Source organism: Camelus ferus, chromosome 1 (genome assembly GCF_009834535.1).
Source record: "Camelus ferus isolate YT-003-E chromosome 1, BCGSAC_Cfer_1.0, whole genome shotgun sequence".
Classification (NCBI taxonomy): Eukaryota; Metazoa; Chordata; class Mammalia; order Artiodactyla; family Camelidae; genus Camelus; species Camelus ferus.
This window is the reverse complement of record NC_045696.1, coordinates 17,356,622-17,381,443: the sequence shown is the minus strand read 5'-3', so window position 1 is coordinate 17,381,443 and position 24,822 is coordinate 17,356,622. Positions and strand designations below refer to the sequence as shown.

The following is a 24,822-nucleotide window of genomic DNA, read 5'->3' as shown; positions in this document are numbered from 1 at the left end:
ATAGAGAGAATTTCTTAGATACTTTTTATAACAATTTCTTGTCCTAACTAACCTCTAGTTAAAATAAATAAATAACTAGTTACATTAAATATAAATAAATAAATATGGTATAAAGTAAATGAGGCATCTTTTGGGACTTAAATTAAATAAATTGTAATGTCTATGATCTTGCAAATTATGATTTTTTTTTCTATTGTGAAGATGCTATGGACTGAATTATGTTCCCGTAAATTCACTTGTTGAATTCCTAACCCCAATGTGACAATATTTGGAGATAAGACTTTTAAGAGTTAATTAAGGTTAAATGAGGTCACAAGGGCAGGGTCTTATTCTGGTCGGACTGGTGGCCTTTTAAGAATTGGAAGAAAGCAACCATCTAAAAGGCAAGAAGAGTACTCTCACCAGAACCCAATCATGCTGGCACTTTGATTTCAGATTTCCAGTCTCCAAAACTGTGAGAAAACAAATTTCTTTAGTTTAAGCTACTTAATTACGTTTCATTTCATTATGGCAGCTAGAACAGACTAAGATGCATGATTTTAACCAAACATTTTAACTTTTTCAACTGAGGTACAAAGACATGTAAAATTGAGACCATTTCTAAAAAGATGTAGTTTAAATTCCAGTACAAATAGAATATACCAAATGACAAGCAATACCGAAGTTTCCAAGAAATATGTGATGCTATCAATAAATAGCTCCATTGAACCCTACTGGCTCATGCTTCTAGAATTTATTTGGGGGGCGAGTTACTAACCCATTTTCTCAAAATTATTTACTGGGGACTAAAAATGACAAGGGAAACTCACTGTTTGCAAAACATGGATAATATAAGCATGAGGAGTAGTGTGTGCTAAATTATACCCCAAAGTGCATGGTGATCTGTGAGAGTAGGACAAAGTCTGACCTGGGCAGTCGTTGGAGAGATTAAGCTGTTACGTTGCAGAGCATAGTTTGCAGATCCTCAATAAAAAATGGGAATTAAAATGTAATTTTCCAAGGGGGCTGTGTGTACTTATATGATTTTTTTTCTCACAATTTCAAAATATCAACAAAGTAAGTGTTGACTTTATGGTCCTTTTCAATATCGTAACGTTTTTTAAGGTTCAGACACAGAAATTTTATTTTCTTATTTTTGCATTTGTAAGATTTTCTTTTCTGGTGTTAAAATTCACTTTCAAACACATGATCAGGAAATAACAAGATGCCAGTTGTAGAAATTATGCAGTTTTTAAATTTTCTCGGTTGTTCCTTTATCCACTGAAAGTGTTAGGAAGTTAGATAAGTGGGGGCACCAGGCAGACAGGTGGAGGAGAGAGAGAATGTTCTGAAAGATGGCATTATGCCCTGACTCCAGCATAAAGGGACTTTACTTCTTCTAAATGAGTGCCAGGAAGAAACTGGTTAAAACCTGACAGCCAAGACTGTGAGGGAGCAGAGAAGTCTTAACCAGACATGACCCAGTGTTCATTGTATTATAATTAACATTGTGGTTTAGGCACCCCCCCCCCCATGGGTTTTTGTGTGTACATGCACAAAGAGGCCAAACATGACTAAGCATTCCAGAGACAAGAGCTGTCAATCAATCAAGAGACCACCTCTAAGCGAGGGTGTAAGACAAAGGGGAGACAAAGACCACTGCGTTTTCCTCCTTGGATCAGCACCCCATTCCTGGAGGTGTACTTTTCTAAATAAATAAATAAATAAATAAATCTTTAAAAATCTTTCATTACACAATGCACTGACTCCCAACTGCAAACTTGTCTTTTGGGTATGACAAGGACTGGAGTTTTTACCTTTTTGGGTAATAAAAGTAATTCCACAATCCAACATTTTTAGGCAAAACCTTTTTTACTTTTGTTGGTTTCTGCTTGTTTAGGCAACAACAACTTCATCTTTAGTATCAAGCCTTCACTTGGACTATGAAAGGAAGCGTGTACCACAGAGGATCCCAAACTCAGACGTCTGTCTTACAAACTTCACTGATAACCTTTCGCACATTGGCAGCTATCAATCATTTGATCCAATGTTGCTATTTTGGTCTCTAGAAATTTCTCTCTTCAACTACCTTAATTTCATGTCCAGTTTTAAATAATTCAAGTATTTGGGGATGTCATGGCAAGTGGAATTTCGAATAAGCTTTGAAAATCTTTTTTCAGTTTCTTTTTTAATGGATTAATCTCAGGTATTCTTTCTGGAATAGCCACTTTAAAGTCTGCATGAATTTCATCATCCAAAATCCTCTGAATCAGATTAGTTCCCTCTGCAGATGCAGCTATGTTTTCTTCTGCTCTTGTAATCTTTGATGCATCTCTGTAAATACAGCAGCTTTATTAATTTCTGAAGCAAAAGGGTATGGAAACCTAAGAACACTGGCAAATGACTTAACTTTTTATTTTTCTTTTTCCCATGTGCTAAATCCAGTGTCAAATCCAAATAAGCACCTTGCTTTGGATTAGTACAGTCCTGAATTTGAAATTTCTTAAGTGAATAGCTTTATTAACCTTGTATATCTCCTATGGGTATAAGTGCTTTAAACAGACATCTTCAGGATTGCTTTCCACATAGTGGTATGACTTCTACTTTTTTAATCTTATCTTTATTTTTTTTCTTTCTCATTTGATGCTTTTCCTTTGAAATCACTTTTATTTTTGGCTTTGTAGCAGCAGCAAAATGTCTGATGGGCATTTGAACATTTCCAGAATGAGAATAAAGAGATAACTGATAAACTGTCTTAGAAAGATTGTGTCTTTGATGAAGTATTAAGACTGTACCAAGGCATCTCAGGGGCACTATTTTGGATTATGTTGACCTATTATAACCTTTTTGTTTTCAAATTTGCCAAAGCAAAGATCTCCCTATTACAGATTCCAATTTTAACTTTCAGTATTTTTTATTATATGGAGATTGCTCTATGAAAAACTCCAGATTAAGACCAATCTATTTCTTCTCTCTGTATTGATGAAATAGATTGAAGATGCTACTGATTTGATGGATTTTGCATAACTTGATAATTCAAGTCATTTCTATCAGACTGGCACCACATTCCCCAATTCTCTAGCCATCTCTAGAAGCACATCTTTAAGGAAATTCTGAGGTTAAACTAAAGTATGGCTAATATTAGTTACTCTGCTGGTGTTCTCTCTATTAGCAACACTACGTAGACATTTAAACTCTACATGATAGAAAAAGAATTGGACTTCATTCTCACGTTGCCATGGAAATGGGTTTTCTTTTATCTTACTTGCTACACTTGCTACTGTAATTTTTTTGAACGTCATATTCTATGAGTCTCATATTGTACATTTTGATAAGCAAGGAATAGACTAGAGCTCTGACAAGAGGATAGTGAGAGAGGAGTACACTAAAGGGAGGTGTTTCATTTAATAGGATAGCATGTATTACTGGAAAGTAATTTGGTACCTAACGTGTTTGAAATTTACATATATGTATATATATTCAAATTTGTTGTCTTTGGAGAGGAGTGAAATTATACAACTATCTCTCAGGGGAGAAAAAATATGTATATGTATATACTATACTGTTCTTAAAATATGTATATGTATGTACTATAACCGTCCTTATTGGTTTCATTTTAACTAACTCAACACTAAAATTAAAGTTTCTTTCTTTTTACCTAATTTTATTTGCTAAATGGCCCCATGAATCCCTAAGTTAATCATTTCTACTCTTCTAACTTATAATAAATTTATAATGATCTGCTCAGAGAAGGTCTTCCTCTTTGTTACCTCATGTGAACAATTAGATTCTTCTTAGTTGCCCCAGATCAGTTTCACATCTTGCCCTTATATGTTAAACATCATCTTGCTTCCTATAAACAATTTTTTTTTTTTACTCTCTCTTTTCTATACATTATAGAGCACTGTCACCATTTCAGAATTTAAGTTCAGTGTGTGTACTCACACTGATTCTGGTCGTAGTGATACATAATATCAGTGGAACTGCGCACTGTAATAGGAAGAAACCAACATGTAGGAATTCTGCTCAGTATCTCTAAGCAGCATTAACTGACTGAACAGCATGCCAGGGACACAAAAATCATTGAATTGCTAAAGTAAGACTTGGCAATTTGTCTTTTCCCCTTTAAAGCATTCTGGTAGTGGAGGATTAGAATAAGGAGGAAGCAAACACTGTAATAATTGGGTCAGCAAATAAACCTGCATTCCAGTCATTAATACCAAGCCACTGGTGACTGAGTATTCAGCACATGCTTAATTATTATTCTCAGTTGATAGGGTGGAGACATTCCTCACAATTGCCTCTTTATATGGTTTTCATGGAACTAACCTGTAAAACACATTTTCTTCTAGACAAAATAACCTCTTAAATCTACCTCTCTTTTCTTCCATTCTAGTCTCTAGTCTGTGTTTCATTAGGTCTGTTTCCAGTACTGTTTTAGTGGTTTTTGTGAGGCTTTTTGGCGTAAAAGACTTAAGAAAAAAAAATCAATTTATTCAGGAAGATTCTTTTACTTTTCTTGTTTCAGTTATAGCCCATATAATTTCATAGACAGGTTTTTAAAAATTTTTAATCCTAGGGTTATAATTCTCTTTTTAATTTTATAAATAAGGGAACCCTCAGTGACAAAGCAACTTTCCCGGAGTAGAAATGTACCACAAACAACAAAATAAATCACCCTTCATCGTTGGCTTTTACTCTTCTAAAGGAAATTTTCTCACAATTTATTGTTGACACGTCGCACTATGTATTTTTTGTTGTTGTTCAGGCTGTCCTGTGTACTGTAAGATGTTTAGCAGTACCCCTGGTCTCTATTCACTGGATGCTAGGAGCGCCTGCGTACACCCAGGGATGACAATCAGGAATGCTTTCAGACATTCCCCTTTGCCACTATTATTGTGTGTGCTAAAACCACATCTTTGCTGTGCCAAATTTATTAAGTTATCTTTTCTTCCCATTATACATACTTTTCTTTAGGGTGCTGATTTTCAAGGGTCAGTCCTGCTACTGTCTGAATGTTTGTCTTCCCCAAATTCACATGTTGAAATCCTAATGCCCAATGTCATAGCATTAGAAGTGAAACCTTTGGAAAATAATTAGGTCATAAGGGCTCTGTTCTCATAAATGAGATTAATACAAAAGGCTTGAGAGAGCTCCCTAGACACTTTTGCCATGTGAAAATACAAGAAATTTGCAACCTGGACAGGGGCCCTCACTGGACCATGCTGGCACCCTAGTCTTGGACTTCCAGCCTTTAGAACTGGGAGAAATAAGTTACTTTAACATGCTTATAGGCATTCGAGGCTGCAGCATTTTGTTATAGCTTGTTAAACTTTAAAAGATTTTCCCTGAAGCATTAGGTCTGGTCTCTATTGCTCATTAACTTCTTAGCCAACATTATATGGGTCATGGTAGATTTGCATACGTTATATACGTCACAAATTGGTTAAATCCAAATTTACTATTCATGGGGGGAGGGTATAGCTCAGCGGTAGAGTGCATGTCTAACATGCGTAAGGTCCCAGGTTCAATCCTTAGTACCTCCATTATAAACAAACAAATAAACAAACAAACCTAATTACCCTATCAAAAAAAAAAACTAAATTACTATTCATTTTAAGATTTGCAAATGTTGCTTGATTCTTGTAAAACAAAATGATAGTATTTGCAATCAAAGAGCTTATGGAGGAAAGACATCATCTGCTTGTAGGATCTACATTGGTCTTTGTTTCATTCCTATTCATGTATGGATGTAGTATACAAACAGACATACAGGCACAGAGCTGCTTCTGTGCATAATCATCTTCTGCTCTACAGCAGCTAGAACAATAACATGACTGTACTAAAAACACTTACATTTGTTTTATTGTTTCTTTTACTTATAAATCAGGTAGGAAGGGACAAAATGTTTTGTCAGTTCAATTTCTATATAACTAGCTTTCTGATTGTCCCAAATGGATTGAATAATTATTGATTCACAGAAACAGATGCTATGATTGAAATGCATTGATGTAACATAATGATGTAATGATGTTAATTTCACACACAGGTAGTGGGAAAACCATTTTTTAAAAATTTTATATAAAGTAATTTATCTATAGAGATTAAGGATTTTTTTCCATGTAGTTAGTTGGAAATTTTCATATGTCTGTAAAGCCAAATTATATTTAGAAATAAAAATGCATATGCAAGAAATTGGCTGAGTTTACATGGGAAGAAATTCACTAAAGCACGAACTATACCACAGAAGTATTGATGCTAGAGGAACAAAGGAGAAGAGAGAAAATGTGTTCATAAAATCCATTGTAGAATTTCCTTTCTAATTTGAGAAACTAACACACAAATATAAAACATAACACCTTAGAGTTTACTATAAGTAATGTTATGGCCTGAGTGCTTAACAGTTAAAAATTTCCAGTGATGGCAAGAGGAAGATAGGAATGATCAATAGCAACCATGGTTTATCTCTGGAGTTCCATAAAATCTCCAGATGTGCAACACAGGTATAAATATGACCACACTCATCTTTGCAAGTTTACTCAATAACATGAAACTGTATCTGTTTGCCTCTATATCTCAGTATTTACATAACTTATAGTACCACAGAACAGTTCATTTTGGTAAGGATTACTGTTTTCTTATGGAAATAAATCCTAGCATTTTGATTTTGACCTTCATGTTAAAAATTAAGCAATACAGATGCAATAGTTTTCAGTGTTTTCCCTTCTTTATAAGCTATGATCTTCATCTATATGTTTGGGATAGTGAAAATGAAATTTTCATGAATGTTGTACGTCTTCTTCTTTTCTTTGCAACCACACTTGAAAAAGGGAAGCTTTTTTGTAAGAACATCCTTGAGGCAAACATTTGAATCTACTAAAGAAATTGCAGGGGGGAAGTTATAGCTCAGTGATAGAACATGTGCTTAGTATGCACAAGGTTCTGGGTTCAATCCCCAGCACCTCCATTAAAATAAATAAATTAAATAAAAACCTAATTACCACTGCTCCAAAAAAGACTAGTTAAAATTAATTAATTAAAATAAAAAATAAATTACATACCCAGTAAAAGTAGTCTACACACATTGTTAATAGCTATAAAACAGGATTTGGAATAGAACTTCTTTCTTTTTTTAGTCTTCCAGAATTGTGGCTAAATCCTAAAGCAGAGGAGAAAGGAGACTCTAATAACAAATTATTAATGTTTTATACAAAATCAATATAAAAAGCTGTGTAGTATAGACTAACAATGAATATTTAAAATGCTCTTTTAAAAATACTAAGTTTAAAATACCAATATAATATGATATATTTAGAAATAAATCTACCATTGTTTAAAATCTTTAAAGTGAAAATTATAAAACTTTAAAGAAATGTGTAATACATATTTCCAATAATAATCATACCACAAATTTAATTTCCATTGTAAGAATTACAATGCACTGAGATGAAAAAACCTGGGGAAAAAAAGCAAAACATATGAAGAAGAATTTTATTGGCAAGGAACCATATTTTTGTTTAGGAGCATCCAAAATAAAACCACAAAGAGATATAATTTTGCCATCTTCAGGTTGACAAATGATAGCAAGAGACAGAGAGAGAGACTGGAAAGAAGAAAAGGAGAAAAAGAGGGAGAAAGAGGGAAAAATGGTCATCAACCAGTGTTTGTAAGTGGACAGAGCTCTTATTTGTCACAGCAACTTTTAGAACTGTTTGATACTACCTATTAAAGTAAAAATGACTATACACTACTACCCAGAAAATTTTTTGCTAAGTGTATGTCTTAGAGAAACTCTTGCTCACTTACACAATAATGTGTTTTCATTTGTTGAAAATTATTTGAATTTCCACCTTATGCAAGGCACTGATGGAGACATTCATGAAGCCTACATTCCAGTGGGAGGGGATAAGTATTAAACCAAATAAGTAATTTCATTCTGATGTTGATTAAAAAAAAATAAAATAAAGCAGGCAAGAGTAATGAATAGTAGAGACTGATATGGGAAATTTTCTCTAAAAATGGCAATTGGAGACAAGATCTGAATGAGATACAGGAGACAGCTGTGCACATCTGGGAATGAGGATTCCAAGCGGAGGATACAGCATGTACAAAGATGCCCAAACATGATTGCCTAGAGAGTTTGAGAAGAAGAGCATTTCAGAAATGTTTATAGTGGCTAATGTTCTTAAAGAAAAAATTGACACAACTTTCATATTAACAATAGAATGGATAAATTATGCTACACTTATATAAAAGAATGTTAGATGGCAGTCAAGATAAATTAATAAACCTGATAATTATTAACTATCTGTTAATAAGTCTGATTCCATTTTTGATATTTGACTGCTGACATCTCCTCCCTCTTCCTTCCTGCTCAAATCTGTGAAAATTAATAAGAAAGCTCAGGGGCTCCCTTCTTTGGCACCAGTGGGAAGTTCAAATTTATAATACTGCAATTTATAATGGAAATATATATTTGGTCTTCTGGCACAGAGCTCCTAAAATCCTTGGAATCTCCTGTGCTGAGCGCAATGAAAATGTCTTTTGTCATTTTAATAAAGTGACTTTTGGACCATACCTAAGGATTTGGGTTGACTACCAGGAGAACTAGCCCTGTGATTAGAAAGTGGGAACTTTCAGTCCCACCCCACTAACCTCTGGGGACAGGAGAGGGGCTGGAGGTTGAACAGACTGCCAGTGGCCAATGATTCAATCAATCATACTTAATGTAATGAAATCTCCATAAAAACAGAGAAGAATGGGGTTCAAAGAGCTTCCTGGTTAGGGAAACAGAATGCTTCCTCGTGCCAGGCCCCAAATGCCATGAAGACAGAAGCTCCTCTGTTCACGACCTCCCACCATATAACCCTTCATCTGGCTGTTGATTTGTATCTTTTCATAAACTTTGTAATAAACCAGTAATCTAGTGAGTAAACCTGTTTCTTGAATTCCAACAAAACTCTAGCAAATTAATCAATCCCAGGGAGGGGTTTGTAGGAAGCTGTGACTTACAGCTCATTGGTCAGAAGCAGGTCACAATCTAAACTGGAGACTGGCTCTGAAGTGGGGGGCAGTCTTGTTGGACTGAGCCCTCAACATGTGGAATCAGATGCTATCTCTGGGTACAGGGTCCCCCTGGGTGGCAACACCCATAAGGAAAGGGCAGTCACTAAGTTTTACTCTCCTAAAAGCAGGTGGTTTGCTAAGACTCTAAAAACTGCTTTGCTGCTATTGTTACCTATTCCTCTTTTATCAGAAGAAGATCATGATCTTTGGGGTCACAATAAAAAATTCCAAGGTACCATCCTGGCACAATCAAGGTATGAATTCAAACATGACTTAAGACTAAGTCCCTAAACTCAATAAAGCTACCATTGTTGTGAGGGAAGTTCCTAACCCTTATGATACTTTCTTGAGACTCTCTGGAGGAAAAAACATATAAATATAAATGGCGTGAAGAGGACTCAACTAAATCCCCTGCATTACATTCAGTAACTGTTAAAGAAAACAAAAACAAAAACAAAAACAAAAAACAACTGAACAGAGTGGGAGGAAACAAAAAACTGAATCATATGTCTGCAGTTTTCTGATTTAAATTAGATACTCAACACTTACTAAAAGAATTTATATAAGAAGAAATATAAAATGGCACTGATGGTTTTTGTGCTTCTACAAAATAGGTTATAAATTAATTTTAATATGTGTTAAAATGTACCAATTGACAAACTTTCATGGACTTAATTAACACTGGGGCTTAAATTATAGTTTAGTCTGTGAGTCCTAATAATTTTAAACAAAATATCCTCTTTAATCTAAGGAAAGTTACCAAAGATAAAATAGAGGAAAGCAGGTACACTTCGCCTTAACCATCAGAACTCATGTCTTTCCCAATTCCCCATGGTCATAGCACCTATTGCCTTAAAATGTCTTGGCATGGATGGATATACTTTGACTCAACAAGCAAAATATTAAAGTAAACAGTCATGAATAGTAACTAATAATAATAAATTAAATTAAATTTGAATTAGGATTTTAGCCCTTAAAATCCCCTTGACAAAATACATCTCAATATAACTTAAAACAAGACCTTTAAAGATTGAAACTGATTATATAAGGCCTGTTTAGATAAGTGGTGATTATCCCCACTGCTTCTCTACTTAACAGCTCAATATGGCCTGTTCTTAAACCTGGAAAGAATGACTGGTGCTTCACGGTAGATTGGCTCCCATACTCAATATCATTGAAATTACTGACTCCATTCAGTCAGAAACTGGTAGATCCTTTGTCATAGATTTGGTGATATTCTTCTCAGGGACTATTTCACCAGCATTTCAACCCCAGTGTGCCTTCACCTTCAAAAAGACATGGTATGTCTTTACCTAGCAACCCGTGGGGTACAATAGCCTTGCCATCACACACAATTCTTGCAGCCAAGATCTCAACCACATCCAGCTTTCTCCAGGAACACAGATACATCATCACAGCAATTCCATCTTTCTGTTAGTTGACTCATTTGACATACAGAGTCAGGACATCCAAATATCCACAGAGAATGTCTAAGAAGGAATGGGCCACTGCCACACGTAAAGTACTAGTTCCCACCATCTCAGTACATTTCTGAGAATCACCTGGTCAGTGGAGATGTTTCATCCCTGACATTGATAAGAAAGAGCAGCTAAACCAGCACCCATAATATTAAAATGGACTCAATATCTTTTAGGGCTTTTTGGGTTCTGAAAAAAAACATGTTTCTAATTTTAAATTTTATCAAAGCCTAGAAATGCTTTTATTCATAATTTGACCCTCTTTGAATGTCCCTCCTTCCAACCAAAAAACTCTAGAGTCTGTCTAAATTACATTGTAGCAGATACTCCAAATATTTCCCCCCAGAGACCCCTTCATTCTACAGAATAGAGGAAATTCCTTTCATGCCTCCTAGACTCCTAGGACCAACTGATGGTCATAAAACTTCCATAGGCTTCCCAATGTAAGAAACTCTTCTTTGTTGCATGTTACCTGACATTAGGGCAAAAATTGCTGGATATATACATGGATCTTATTGAAAGAGAAGCTTTCACAGGCATTAAACATGGAACCTTCTATATCCAACTGCCCATTACGAGTTAGGCTGTGGAAGAAGCACTCCAGAAGCTTGACATGGCCTCTTGCTAAATGAAAACAGTGTTAATAGAATAGAATGAATCCTGGGCCCTCTAGCATATTCCTTACTCAAGGGGGTGGCTTGGCTATCCTTAGTACCTTTCAGATGCCATGATGTGGATGCAGTCATTCCTCTAACAAATCTTTTGATTACGTGAGAGTCCATTGGGATTAACTGACTGAACATCAAAGAGAATTCATATAATATATGAATGGCAGCCCCGTCATTACATGTGCTAGAGCCCTCAGGGGAGTCAGCACCATCCTCTCCTTAACCATGTATCTCGGATCAAGACCAAGACACCTGGGTCAGTACAATAATGGATGGCTTGGGCAGCAACAGCCCCATCTGCACATTTTGACAGACAGTAGGACCATTTTCAATGGTATGACCATCTGATCTGGCCAATAGCCAAAACAACAATTCCTTATCCAGGGCTGCCCCATCTGGGAATAAAGATCACTGAAAATCTCTTACTTCATAGATACCCAAAATATAAAGCACAATCATACATGTCTTTGCATGCACTAAAGTCACAATACACAGCTTCATCAAGACACTGCTTATCCCCTTTAGAGTTCAAGATATCATTGACAGTTACCAGGGCACACATTTCACATCTCAAAATACTCAATGCTGAGCTCTCAAACAGCCATTCACTGCGACTTTGACATCCCTAAGTGGCCTCAGGTTACCAGACTGATAATGTGCCAGCCGTATAGCTTATTTAAATAAAATTCAATCAAATAGAACATGGGGAACATGGCATAGCTCATCAATCTCCAGGACTGAATAAAAGTCTGGCTCCCTTTTTGATGTTTGACTGCTAAGAACTTCTAAGCCCTCCCTTTTCTTCTTTTCATCTTCCCTCACATGTGGTCAACCCCAAGATAAAGCCCAAGTGCTTCCTCTTTTTGCACTAGTAGGAACATTAACCCTCACCCTGGCCTCACCCCAACCATAATAATAACCAGAACCATTCTCTGCTCTTTTTGTTCTCAAGTCATTTTCAGACTTGCATGGAAACCTGCCTGGCTCTCTTTAGAAAGTCTCAGTATGAGTAATAAAACTTTCAGTACTGTCTTGTTGTGTGTGTGTTTGTATGTATGTACAAGTGTGTGTAGTGTACATATAATATTTGTGTATAATATAAATATAACATATATTTCCACATACATGAAAATATGTATATATATGGAAAATTACAGATAAATGCAATTAAAGTTAGCATAAATTCACAAGAGTGGCTATATAGGCAGTGAGGGTGGTAGATGAACATAAAATATATAGAAAATAGATATAGGATATATAGAAAATTTTTAAAAGATTGGAAATGTTGTATTTTCTAAGCTGGTTGGTAGGCACATTGAAAACCATTTTTCCTTCAAACACTTAACTTGAATGTTTGCATTCAATTGTAGAATGCAAAGAGGATAATATCAATATTCTAGTCATAGGAAAAATGAAAATGAAAACTTGAATTTGAAGGGAAGACAAATTTCAGGCATTTGAAAGGAAATTTGAAAGATTTAAAAATTTTTTAGTTGTACATGAACAATAAGAGTTTCCACAGCAATACAGACGAGATACTATCTAACGAATAGCCCTCATCACTGGAATTTGAATTGTTCCTTATCTATTTATCATATGGCAATATTAACTTCAACAACAAAAACTTTAAAAATTAAGGCAAACTAAAATATTTTCAAGTGACTTAGGAAAAATTTAACTTAACACTAACGGCCTGCATTTTCATTGTGCTTAATACAGATTATAATTTTTATATACTATTAAATTATGACTGAATGTCACTGACATATGATGAGTTTAATATCTTCAAGAGTTAGATTTAAAGTCAGAGTTCAGAGGTAAAATCTTGCTGTGTTAAATAATTTCTATGGCCCTCTGTTTCCCCATCCATAAAACAAGGATAATAAAAACCTTTGCAAGAGGTTTGCTGTAAGGAATAAAAGATAATAAAAGTGAAAATGACTTTCACAATGTCTGACTTACATAAGGGATTCAATACATTTTTGACATGATTTAGGAATGCTCTTAAAATAAGAAAATATTTTAAATATTTTATATGTGTGCTTCACTGCTCCCTAATGAAACAGTGTAGAACTGGCTCTTGCCCCTTGAACACTGACATAAATTTAGACTATTTATTAAGTGCCTGCAAGTTTAGGGACAATGAGAAGGGTCAGCATGATGAGTTTCGTAAGACAGGAATCAGGGAACACTCAGGGACCAATAACATCAAAATTCCAGCATTCATGTATTTCTCAGGAACACAAATTTGTTGCTGGGGGTGGAAAGAGTGACAAAGGACTGGCTGCCAGTTCTGATAAAATTGTTAATTTGAATTACCAGACTATTGCTATTTAAGACTGAACTTCTGTCGAACTTCCTGATATTCTGAATTTATCCCATGTCATCTCTGCTTCATGTTTGAACCCAAAAATTTGTGTGTGTCTTTTCACATCTATATGTGACTTCTGCTTGATTTCTGTGAAGATCCAAAACAGAAGAGAATGGAAATTACAAGTCTAGCTAGGGCAGAGGTCATGCCCAGTGGAGACAGTAATGGAGCTACTCAGGAAGGAAGTTCAGGTGACCAAACAGAAGGAGGTCTATGGGATCAAGTTACAGTGAGAAACAGCAGTGGTACTGAGCACTCCATCCAGAGGCCAGTGCTGCTATACGGTGGATGATCCTGTTAATTGTAGCCTGATCTGGATACATTTAAAATTAAACCCCTAGTGGATGAGTATAGCTCAATGGTAGAGCACATTCTTAGCATGCATGAGGTCCTGCGTTCAATTCCCAGTACTTCCACTAAATAAGTAAATTAGTAATAAAAATAAACTCCAATAACTTTTGAGGCCCACTGGGAAGTATTCAATTGAATAACACCCTGCAGAGATGCTACCTGATGTTGATCTTTTATTTGTTATCCTCAGCCCCATCCTGGCATAGGAAATTTGGGTGTTGCTGGAGACAGAAGGGACTTTGTAGCTTTCAATTGTAATTTAGCCTTTATTCTCTAAGCCTGAACTTAAAATTTTGAAAAAATAATTTCTACCTCTGTACTTTAGCCACAATTACCAAATGGGTTTTTTCAAAAGTATCTTAAAAATACTGTAAGGAAGGTGTTGGAGAAGGTCATCAGGGAGGATGTGACCGTGACTTCTGATTGAACTGTGAGCTTGACCTGGGCAATCAGAGACTCCTCAACCCCTCCCCAGTCCTTGTGATGTATGTTTGCCCATCTTCCTGTAGCTGGAGCTGTTCCAGGGATGTAGCCTTGAGAGAATAAGGTGATATTGAGACCATCTGTGCTGTGTAGTAACTGATCCTTATTAAAGTCTATATAAACTTCTAAGATTCCCAGTGGGTGGATGCAGAGATCTACAAGCCTCGTGTGTGAATTCTCTTGCTTATTCTTTTATTTTAATTGAAGCATAGTTGATTTACGGTGCTGTAAATTGGTGTACAGCATAGTGGTTTAGAATATATATATATATTAAAATAATTAACAGTTTAATCTACAAAACAGAAAATTATGGGTATTATGGAAACTCCTTTATTCATTCTCTTTCTCTCTCTCTCCCCCTCTTTCTCTTTCTCTCTCCATCCATCCATTAGTCCATCTATCCATCTCTATACTTCTCTATTTAGCCTGCCATTTATTTGGATAATGCTAAACATATAGCTGCTTTTCAGTTCTATTATTAAAAAGAAATAGGATGAAACTCTACTCATTTAGAATAGTAGATAAAAATTAACTATAGGTAAAAAGGACACGTAAATGCTTTAAGTCTGAAAGAACAAATAAGTCGCTTTCCTTTTGAAAGTGGCTAACACATCATTCTAAGAAACTTTCTCTGAGAATTTGTTGTGATAGGTACAAATTCTTTCAGGGTAGTTCTCAGTGTTTTGAAGAGAGATTAAGAATAAACTGGGTACAAAGGGAAATGCAGTGTAATGCATCTAAAAAATGTATTATTAGATATATATTTCAGTCACTTCTTTTTGTGTACAAAATGAGTATTTGTTTTCCTGAAAGGACATCATATTATTAAATCCTGGAACTGTCCTCTAGAAAATTGACCTCTGAAATATCTTATTATTAATTTTTAACTAAATAGATAATTTAAATGTTTGACATATTACTATACATAGCAATATATATGTTACTTTATAGATTTATATATATTATATATACTTTATATATGATAAATAATATATAAATATAATTATATTTTCTAAAAAACATTCTTTTCTACTATATTATATATTATTACTAATATACATTACTACATTTTTTAGTATTACTAATGCTATTGATTTATTTTTTCCAGTGAAGTTGAACACTGCAATCTATGCACACATACTAGAATTGATTTACATGTCTGTAACTGATAATAGAAAGGAGTATTGGTGGTCATTTCAGTTCTTGACGTACCAAAATATGTAATTTATTACATACAAAATTTTTATCTCTTTGGATCAAAATGTAATTTATCAGACATATCTTGAAGCATTTAAATTGTTTTTTCAAAAGCATCAAATTTAACAGAAAATCCAGGTTTCAGATGATGTCACTGGACAATTCAAAATTAAGGCTTTAGTAACTGATGAGTAACTAGGACAATTTGAGCCCATGAGTATAGCTGATGCCAGCAAATATCTTCACTCTGCTCAAAACTAGTGAACTGGCTCAGGCCACAGGAAAAAGAATATTTCAAGAAATAAGAAGGAATTGTCATGCTAAAATGACCCCAATGTTGCCAGTTGTAACTAAATGAAATCTATCACCCTCATTGGTGACAAACAGCTGGCAGGCATGCTCACTCTTAGCATTCTCTCACTTAGCATATTATTTATGAATCTATTTAGTTCTGAAAATGCTTAAGTATGATGAACAGAATAGAGAGATGATTATTTCTCCATGCCATACGTGCACAAAGGAAGCATGCATGCACATTTTAAATAATAATTGGCTGAAAGGCCTTGACTGCAATGCTTTGGCAAATACGTTTCTGCTCTCTTCATATTGTAATTAAATATGCAAAGCTTGGTTCTTTTGGCCTGTTTTTTTATGATTTGCTATTTCATGGAAGTTTCAAAATAGTCTGCAAACAGAAAAGACCTATTCTGTCCTTTATAAAACAATGCAGAGAAATGTTTATATTTGCCAAGCCTGAAAAAAATTACTTGAAATTAATGACATTTATTCTAAGGGAAGTCAATAGATCACAAGTCATAGAAGTTAATTTAATTAATTCTGGGAGTTTATTGTTACCGAGACTGCTGATGTTCCTCAACTCCCTCCCCTCAGTCAATGTTTTTTGTTTTTTTGTTTTTCCATAGATTATATGGTTACTTTTAAATCAAAATTTCTTAGGTTATCTGAACTTTGCCTGACAATCATGCAAGATGCTATCTTTGTTTCAAAGGATCGAAGCTTATGACAATGTAACACACTTTTATTCACACATATTTGCTTTAATAATGTCAAAAGACATAATATACTACTCAGCGTGTGAGACTTTATAAGAATCATATCCATTCCTGAGGGACTTATTTGGACTTGGAGTACCCACCTCCCACTGAGTTAATTTTGACCCAATTTTTCCTTTACACAATGTAGATTTGATGGTTAAATGATTTCCCTGCTGAAAAAACAGCAGCTTAACTAGTTGTTAAATTTGAATAAATGGAATAATACATTTAAAAGAGGTTGGGAGCTATAAAACACTCTAAAATGTCAATTATTACTATTATTTTTGTTATACTTTTACATTTCAGAAAGCAGTCAGCCTAGTTGAGCTCAGTGTAAATTGTTATTATTTTTGTTACACCTTCACCTTTTAGAAAACAGTCAGATCAGTTGACCTCAGTACCAATTAGTGTGATACTTCATTTAATTTCCTACTGGTCCTATTATGAAATTTAAAACATAATTCACTGACGTCTACATAGAGAGGAAGAATGCAGGGGGCCAGAATGAGGGAGAGGAGGGGATGCTTCTAGAGAGAAAGAGTAGAGATATGTGCTCATAAATCCACAGTTACCAAAAAAAAAATCCCACCAACAACTTACAACATCCTCTTTTGTCACTTTCAAGTAATAACATGAAGGCAGGAAGTTACTCCGCTGTTTCCTTAATAGAGAATAAAATGTTAACTTCATATATTCATGAGGGAGCAGTCTTATTTAAATTTTATTTCAAGCTACAGAACAAATTATGACCACATAAATGCAATAATAATATTGATGAGTAAAGAATGTCAGCTAATGTTTATCAATTATGCAACACTTTGCTTAGACTTCACTTGCATCAACTCAGCGATCTAACATCAAAAATTTAAAATCATGTCATAAGAGATATTACTGAAGCTTAGACAGATTAAGAACTTGCCTAAGGTCATTCAAGTTGCATGTGGCATTGAAGAATTCTGCGAGCTCCTGACTCCAGGAACACAATAACTAGCATGCACTGAAACTTTGCCACAATTACCAATACTGAAATCTAATAGTGAGGCTCAAACTCACATTTGCCCTTTGAAATGTTGACTACTCTGTGAGAGTTTCAATACTGGATTACATATGGCTTTAGAACTCACTGAAGATCTTTAGATACTGCTAGTGTAGAAAAGCCGTACAGCGTTCTAGATTTAGTTGAAAAGTGCGTATCATGAATACAGAATCAAAATGATCATCTTCCCTGTGGAAGTAAATAAGTCTTTGTGTCTGGGGCATTTTTATCACATTAGAGAGTACTTCATCAGTAATACATGGGCTTTTTTTAAAGGAAGTAGAAAACTTGTAAATTTCAAAGGGGTAAGCAGAAAATAAATGACTAGTGAAACTGAGAACTACTCAGTCAACACTATCCAAGTTAGAAGTCTGCAAACGGTTTCCAAAATTAAGTAAACTGCAGAGAATAAATGGTACTAGAACCTGTTCACATTGATTTCTTTTTTTTCCCTTTCCTTTTTTTTTTTTTCTTTTTTATTCTCCTCAGTGATTGTGCTGGTTTCTAAGCATCGAAAAAGGAAGGGCATCAGGCTGAATCCTGATGTGACCCTGACTCCGTGGATGGAGCATCTGTTGTTTCTATGAGCTTGTTTGTTTGAGTGACTAACTGATTATGCTACTCAGGGTTAAGGAGAGACAGCACCGTCAAGCTGGCTGACAGCAACCATGGGTCTGTAGCTAGAGTTGCTCACGTTGAGTGGAATTCTTGGTCTTAGGCTAAAATAGGCACGGTGTTTCTTACAGATTATTTTGATTTTTGAATAAATTTATATTCATGCTGTCTATTAAAATGATCACAGGATATGCTGCTTTGTTGTTCATTGCAAACATATGTAAAGCAATTCATTATTAAAACTCTAGTAAAGTAGATTGCTTATTTTTTCTTTAAAAAATTATTTTTAACAACTTTATTGAGGTATAGCTGATATATAAAATCTGCACATATTTAGTGTATACAATTTGATGATAAAACTATTACTACAATCAAAGTGATAGATATAGTCAATACCTCTAAAAGTTACCTTATGATTCTTTGATTGTATTTATTTATGTATTTATTTATTTTGTGATGATAAGAACACAACATGAGATCCATCCTCTGAACAAATTTTTAAGTGCACAATTCAGTATTGTTAACTCTAGGCACTATGCTGTTTAGCAGATCTCTAGAACTTACTCATCTTGTGTTACAGAAGTTTTATACCCTTTGAACCACAACTCCTCATATCCCGCGTTCCTCCAGGCCTTGGCAACCACCATTCGACCTTCTACTTTCAGGAGTTTGGCTATTATAGATTCCTTTCTCTAAGTGGAAGTAGCAGTGCGTGTTCATCGGTGACTGACTTATTTCACTTACCGTAATGTCCAGATTCATCCATGTTGTCACATATCGCAGGATTTCCTTCTTTTTTTTAAAGATTGAATAATATTCCATTATATGTATAAACCACCTCTTCCTTATCCACTAAGCTGTTGACGGACATTTGTATTGTCTCCAGGTCTTGGCTATTGTAGATAATGCTGCAGTGAACACAGGAGTGCAGATGTTTCTTTGAGACCCTGATTTTAATTCTTTTAGATAAATATCCTGAAATTGGTAGATTGCTTTTTAATTTTTAATCACTACAACACTATCTTTAGAAAACTTGATAGGACATGCAATACTTATAAGGAAATCAGTTTGACAAACTTCAGAAGAATCTGAATAGTTAGGTTTAGCCCCAAAGCTGGTCTTTCTCTGTTTTTTAATCTACAAGGCATCCGACTTCATAGTTTGTTGCATAGGTTTCTGTTGGTTATGTATTCACTTTAGTGATTGATGAATTTGTGAAATAGCTAATTAAATTTTAAAAACTGTTGCATTTGTATCTTCGAACATTTGGCTAATTATCTTCTTGGTCTGATCACTGAGAAAAAGCAAATTCTAAATAAAACACATAAATATATATGCATATATTATATTATAAATATGTATTATATTATATAAATATATAAATATACATTATAAACATAATATAAATAGAAATATATATAAATATAAATATAAATAGTATGTTTTATATATAATAAAGCATTCATATTATATACAGCATACTTATTTATATTATATGTTATATAAATATATACACACAAATCACATACAATTAATTATATATTATTTAAGTGATCTATCTTTGTGCTGCTCATTGAATTAATAAAATGGATTATTTCACTGAATTAATACAAATTTAAAGGAAGAGTGGAAAATTAACAATGTAATCTTTTAAACTGGATCTTTCTCTTGGATTTGTTTTTAATTGGTAGCTATTTCTCACACCTGTCCGTATTAAGATCACTTCCAACTCAAATGATTGAACTGAAAAAGCAAGACTTAATCACAGAGGAGCAAGTAATGTATCTCCTCTGTACATTCCTGTATCCTTGGTTCACAGATAGTGCCTATTACACAAGAGGTGCTCAATGCATATTTGTTGAGTGATTTGAATGAATTCAGTTTCTTGTATGCTTTAGATTCTTATCAAAAGCACTGTTGGTTTTTTAGCTGAGGTGAAATAGTTGAATCCTCAGGTAGATATTACTTAGAAATAAGTAGGAAGTTTAAATGCGCCACATGAAAAAGAGTAACTGTACTGAAAATAAAGTTATTTTGCATCAGGACACTTCTATGAGCTTTTGAAAGCATTTGCAAGGCTGTGATTTTGGTGAAAATATATATAAAGAGGTTACAAAAATGAAGTTAAGGTGGACAGAATTTTGAAAGCATTTCAAAAATCAGTTTGCAATGGACTGAAGTCAGAATACATAGATAGCTAGCATCTGTTAGAATGAGCTGAAGGTTCCAATTTTTACTTTCCAAGTTTGAACGAGTCATTCCATAGTGCTGGCACCCCATTTCAAAGAAAGTGTTACATCAATTAACTTTAAGCAATCTGTGCAATTTTTATTAATCTTTCCAACAAGTCTACATAAATCCTATTGCTAACAAGGTCAAAGCGTGCTTCAAACTGAAAGCAAGACCACTGTCTTCAAACACAGGAGAGCATGAACAGATTTTCTACTCTCCATATTCACTACTATTTCATGATAGAATAATGTCTTGAAAACCTCTGTTACAGTGGGTGGGGGGTTTATCTCAGTGGTGGAGTGTGTGCTTGGTGTGCACGAGGTTCTGGGTTCAACTCCCAGTGCCTCTGTTAGGGGAAAAAAATAAAATAAAATGATCTTAAAAATAATTAAAGTCTATGACTCATTTAAAAAACAAGCACAAAAGTCTCAATGGGAATCCTGGTTTACAGCTCAGATTTAGCAAGAAAGCAACCTGTCAGCAGACAGGAGGGATGTCTTGGGAAAACTAGATGTTGCCTGAACAACATCAGATCTGCTTGTAAGTTGATTCATCCTTTCTCTCCCTCCATTCACTTTCTTCCTCTACTGGGTTTCATATTGGTTCAAACATCAAGAGACATTCTGTATCATCTAGGCCTACACTAGACTATTCTTGAAATTAAAGTTAAATTAAATTTGCATATCTGGCTTTTAGAGTTTCTCTTTCAAAGTCCTTTGCCTATTTCATAAGGAATTTTGATCCCCAAGTGAAATTATTTTTCATATCTGTTAAATAATTTACTCTTTAACTGTTTTGGAAATGAAAGTAATGACGTAAACCCAGGCTTAATTTCATTCTTACTGTGCTGACTGCTACCAATAATCAAATGAACTGATTACTTAACCTTCTAGAACGGTCTCTAAATTTGCCATTAATGGAGAATCTTTCATAAACTAGTAAATCAGAAAGTTCTTATCATAAAGAGATTGTGGAAAATGAAAATTGCCCTTAGTATTTGACTTTTGAATTACTTAGGAAGACTGATCATTAACATAAATTAACTTATTTTAAGTGACTAATTGGGAATAGACTCATCCCTTCATATACCCTGGGGACTAGTTCCAGGCCCTCCTCAGATACCAAAATTTTTGCGTGCTTGAGTCCCATAGTTGGCTCTCTCAATCCACAGTTCGGCATCTGCAGATTCAACCAACTCCAGATCGGACCGTGTAGAACTGTAGAATTTATTGAAAAAACCCATGTGCAAGTGGATCCGCGAAGTTCAAATTTGTGTCGTTCAAGGATCAACTCTACTTAAACAGACATTAAATATTTGATCATATTTACTATGTGATTTCAAAAAAAAAAAAAAATGCTCCTGAATTGATTCCACCTGTACGTAGTGAGCACCAATTATGTGTCAGCCATGTTGCCAAGGACTAGAACACAAAGAAGAATGAGAAATTTTGATTTTTTTTTTTACGTGTAAAAAATGTACAGTCTAAGGAGTTCCCTTTCATTTTCTTGTTGATTTGCTTCCTTAAAATAACAGAAAAATTTAAAAGCTAAATAAGAAAAGATGTGAATCAATACTGAAGGTCTTTTCAGAAGTATTATTAAATTTCAACTAACTATTAAATCCCAAAATTGTGTTACTATTATTATCATCATTATTATTTAAAAATAGAAGTAAAATGTGAAAATAACACTAGTCATAAATAATCATTAGTAGCTAGTGCAATATTCACAATTTTTTGCTTTATGATTTTCTTTAAAAAATATAACCCTGGGTAAGATTTATTGTCTTCTCTAATTCTTCTCTAGAAGTCAGTATTATCTGCTGCATGAAGAAATTCTTAAAATGCCAAGTTGGTTTTTTTCAGTCAATACACCTGTATGTGTATATCCAGCTATTATTTTCACATGTGTTTGGTATATAATGAATAACCAACTTAATTTCCCAGACTTCCCCTTTCTTTCACATGGGCTGAGGACTACTGTACCACTAGGGGGAGGAGTGGGATAAAATTAAATTGAAGAAGTTAATAGTGCTGGCTGAGTAAACCAGGTGGAGAGAAAATTGGTGGGGATGACAGCCAGAGTGACATCACTTCTTTGGTGTCTTTGCATAAACCACTCTGTTTTCAAGATTATAAACTCTTATGTATTTTAGGTTCCCTACTAATATTTAAATCACAATCCAATGCTTTATCAAAATCTTATTAATTGCTCTTTTAAAATGTCAGAGTTTAATTGTATTTGTAGTATTATGAATACTAGCAATAATGGTAGGGATTACGTTCATAACAAAACTAGTGGTGGTAATATAAGTTATGATTTATTAAAGGTTCATCTTGGCCAAGAATTGTGCTAACTTTTGCATTCATTATTACTTGTATTCATTCACAATGCTTCGACAAGTATTAGTATTTAAATGAAAGCCATAACATATTTGAAAACCTAATGGCCACTGAGGAAACCGGCTTGACAAGATAAATACTCTGTATTGAGTAGAAATTTGATGCTTTAGATGGGTGTGGTTTTGAGAATATTCTTGAAATCCAGAAACATCAGTTGACTGCCCAAAGTCATATAGATAATTATGGAAGATTTAGCAATGGAATTCCTGACCTGTGATCATCCCCTCTTACTGTTTCATAATCTCTGATAAATAGTGCCATGGTTACATTTTGTTTGAAGCCTGTTTATAAAACTTATTCTTCAGATTTGACTTTGGAAACATTACATTAAACCCCTTGTCTCCATTTCTTCATCTTTAAGATGCATGTTATAATAGTATCCCCCTCATAAGATAATTCTAAGGATAAAATGATAAAACTGGTGACGATTTCATGACCATTAATTCACTAGAACAGTGTCAGACACAGAAAGCATTAGCCACTACTGTTCTAAGACTAAATGATCCACTGTGAACATTGCTTTAATTAAGTATACAGCTAATTAATATCCAGGATCATTTAGTGGTTTTTTGGCCATAATAGTCAAATAACTACATTTGTTTATGTGACTGTCTAATGGCCTTAGATATTTAGCACATGTTAAATAAGTGGTAGGAATGGAAATACAGTCAATGCATTTTCTATTTGCACTGTCAGTGGCAAATGCAAAGGAAATGTAAGTAAGAATCACAAATGACTTTTGTTTTTAATTATACTTTTCTAATTAGTTGTAGATTCAAGATTATAGTAGCATATATATTACCTAGTAAGGGTAATGCTACAAAAAGTAGCCACTAACTCTGGTCAAATTATTAGTTCTTGATGTGCAAACTAAAATATCCAGGAGACAGAGAAAGCAATAGCTATAGGGTAACCTCAGGCAACAGACCTTATGACTTGCTGTGAATTCTTAGTACATAAATTGAGAGAATTCCTCAAAGTATACACATGGTGTTCCGCATAAGCGAGGGAAACTGCATCTTTAAAATATGGTGAAGGCACATTTGTCTTCCTAATACAGCTGTTAAGCACTTCTTCTATATTAGGACAGATGTGATTTTTATGGAAAGGAACTGCAGGACTCGTTTCTCAGGATCCCCATTGGTAAAATGGAATTTCTTTCTCAGAGTAAAGAAAAATTCCTCAGCAATTACGTCAATAATTTAAGCAAAAATCTATCTACCATTCTAAGTAGACAGGGGACTAAATTGGAAAGACAAAATTACAATGACATCTAATTTTCTTGTGATCCTATACGATCCTTTGTATTTTTATGGGGGATAGTGCTGTGTTGAGTATTTGTGGAGTTTTCAGGAAAAGGAATGCCCAAGACCTATTTAAAGTTCAAATTTGATACCCACTTGAAAGAAGAAGATTATAACAAGTTACTAAATAACAGACTAATCACCATTTCACTTTAACTAAAATATTAAATTTGAGCTCCAAATGTGGCAGATTAGTTATTTTAGGTTTGGGGGGAGAGGAAATGGGATGACTGATTGGGGTCCTGTGCTTGGGAGGGTGGGCCAAAAGATCTACACTTTAGTTTTCTGACTTTCATTAAGTATAACTTCACAGTTTTGATCTAAATATATTCAAAGATTCCCAGACCATCTTTTTCAAGTGCATTTATCTTGAGCAACCTATACTGGTTGCTTTGTTCCAGTTGCCTGTTCTCTCTCATGGCTCAGATTCCATTCACTGCAGGTAAATCAATGTAGGTTGGATCCTCTTTTCTCAAGGAATTTATTATCTAATTGGGGAACTAAAGATACAAGAAAGTAAATAAAATTTGTGAAATCACAATATATATCTGTAAAAAGTGGTGTTTATAGCACAGAAGAAGAGTA

General features: G+C 34.3%; 1 pseudogene; it reads right to left on the bottom strand.

The window, feature by feature from the left end:
• Positions 1 to 1,835: 1,835 nt before the first annotated feature.
• LOC102508700 lies at positions 1,836 to 18,946 on the bottom strand (annotated as a pseudogene).
• Between the last annotated feature and the right edge of the window lie 5,876 nt (positions 18,947 to 24,822).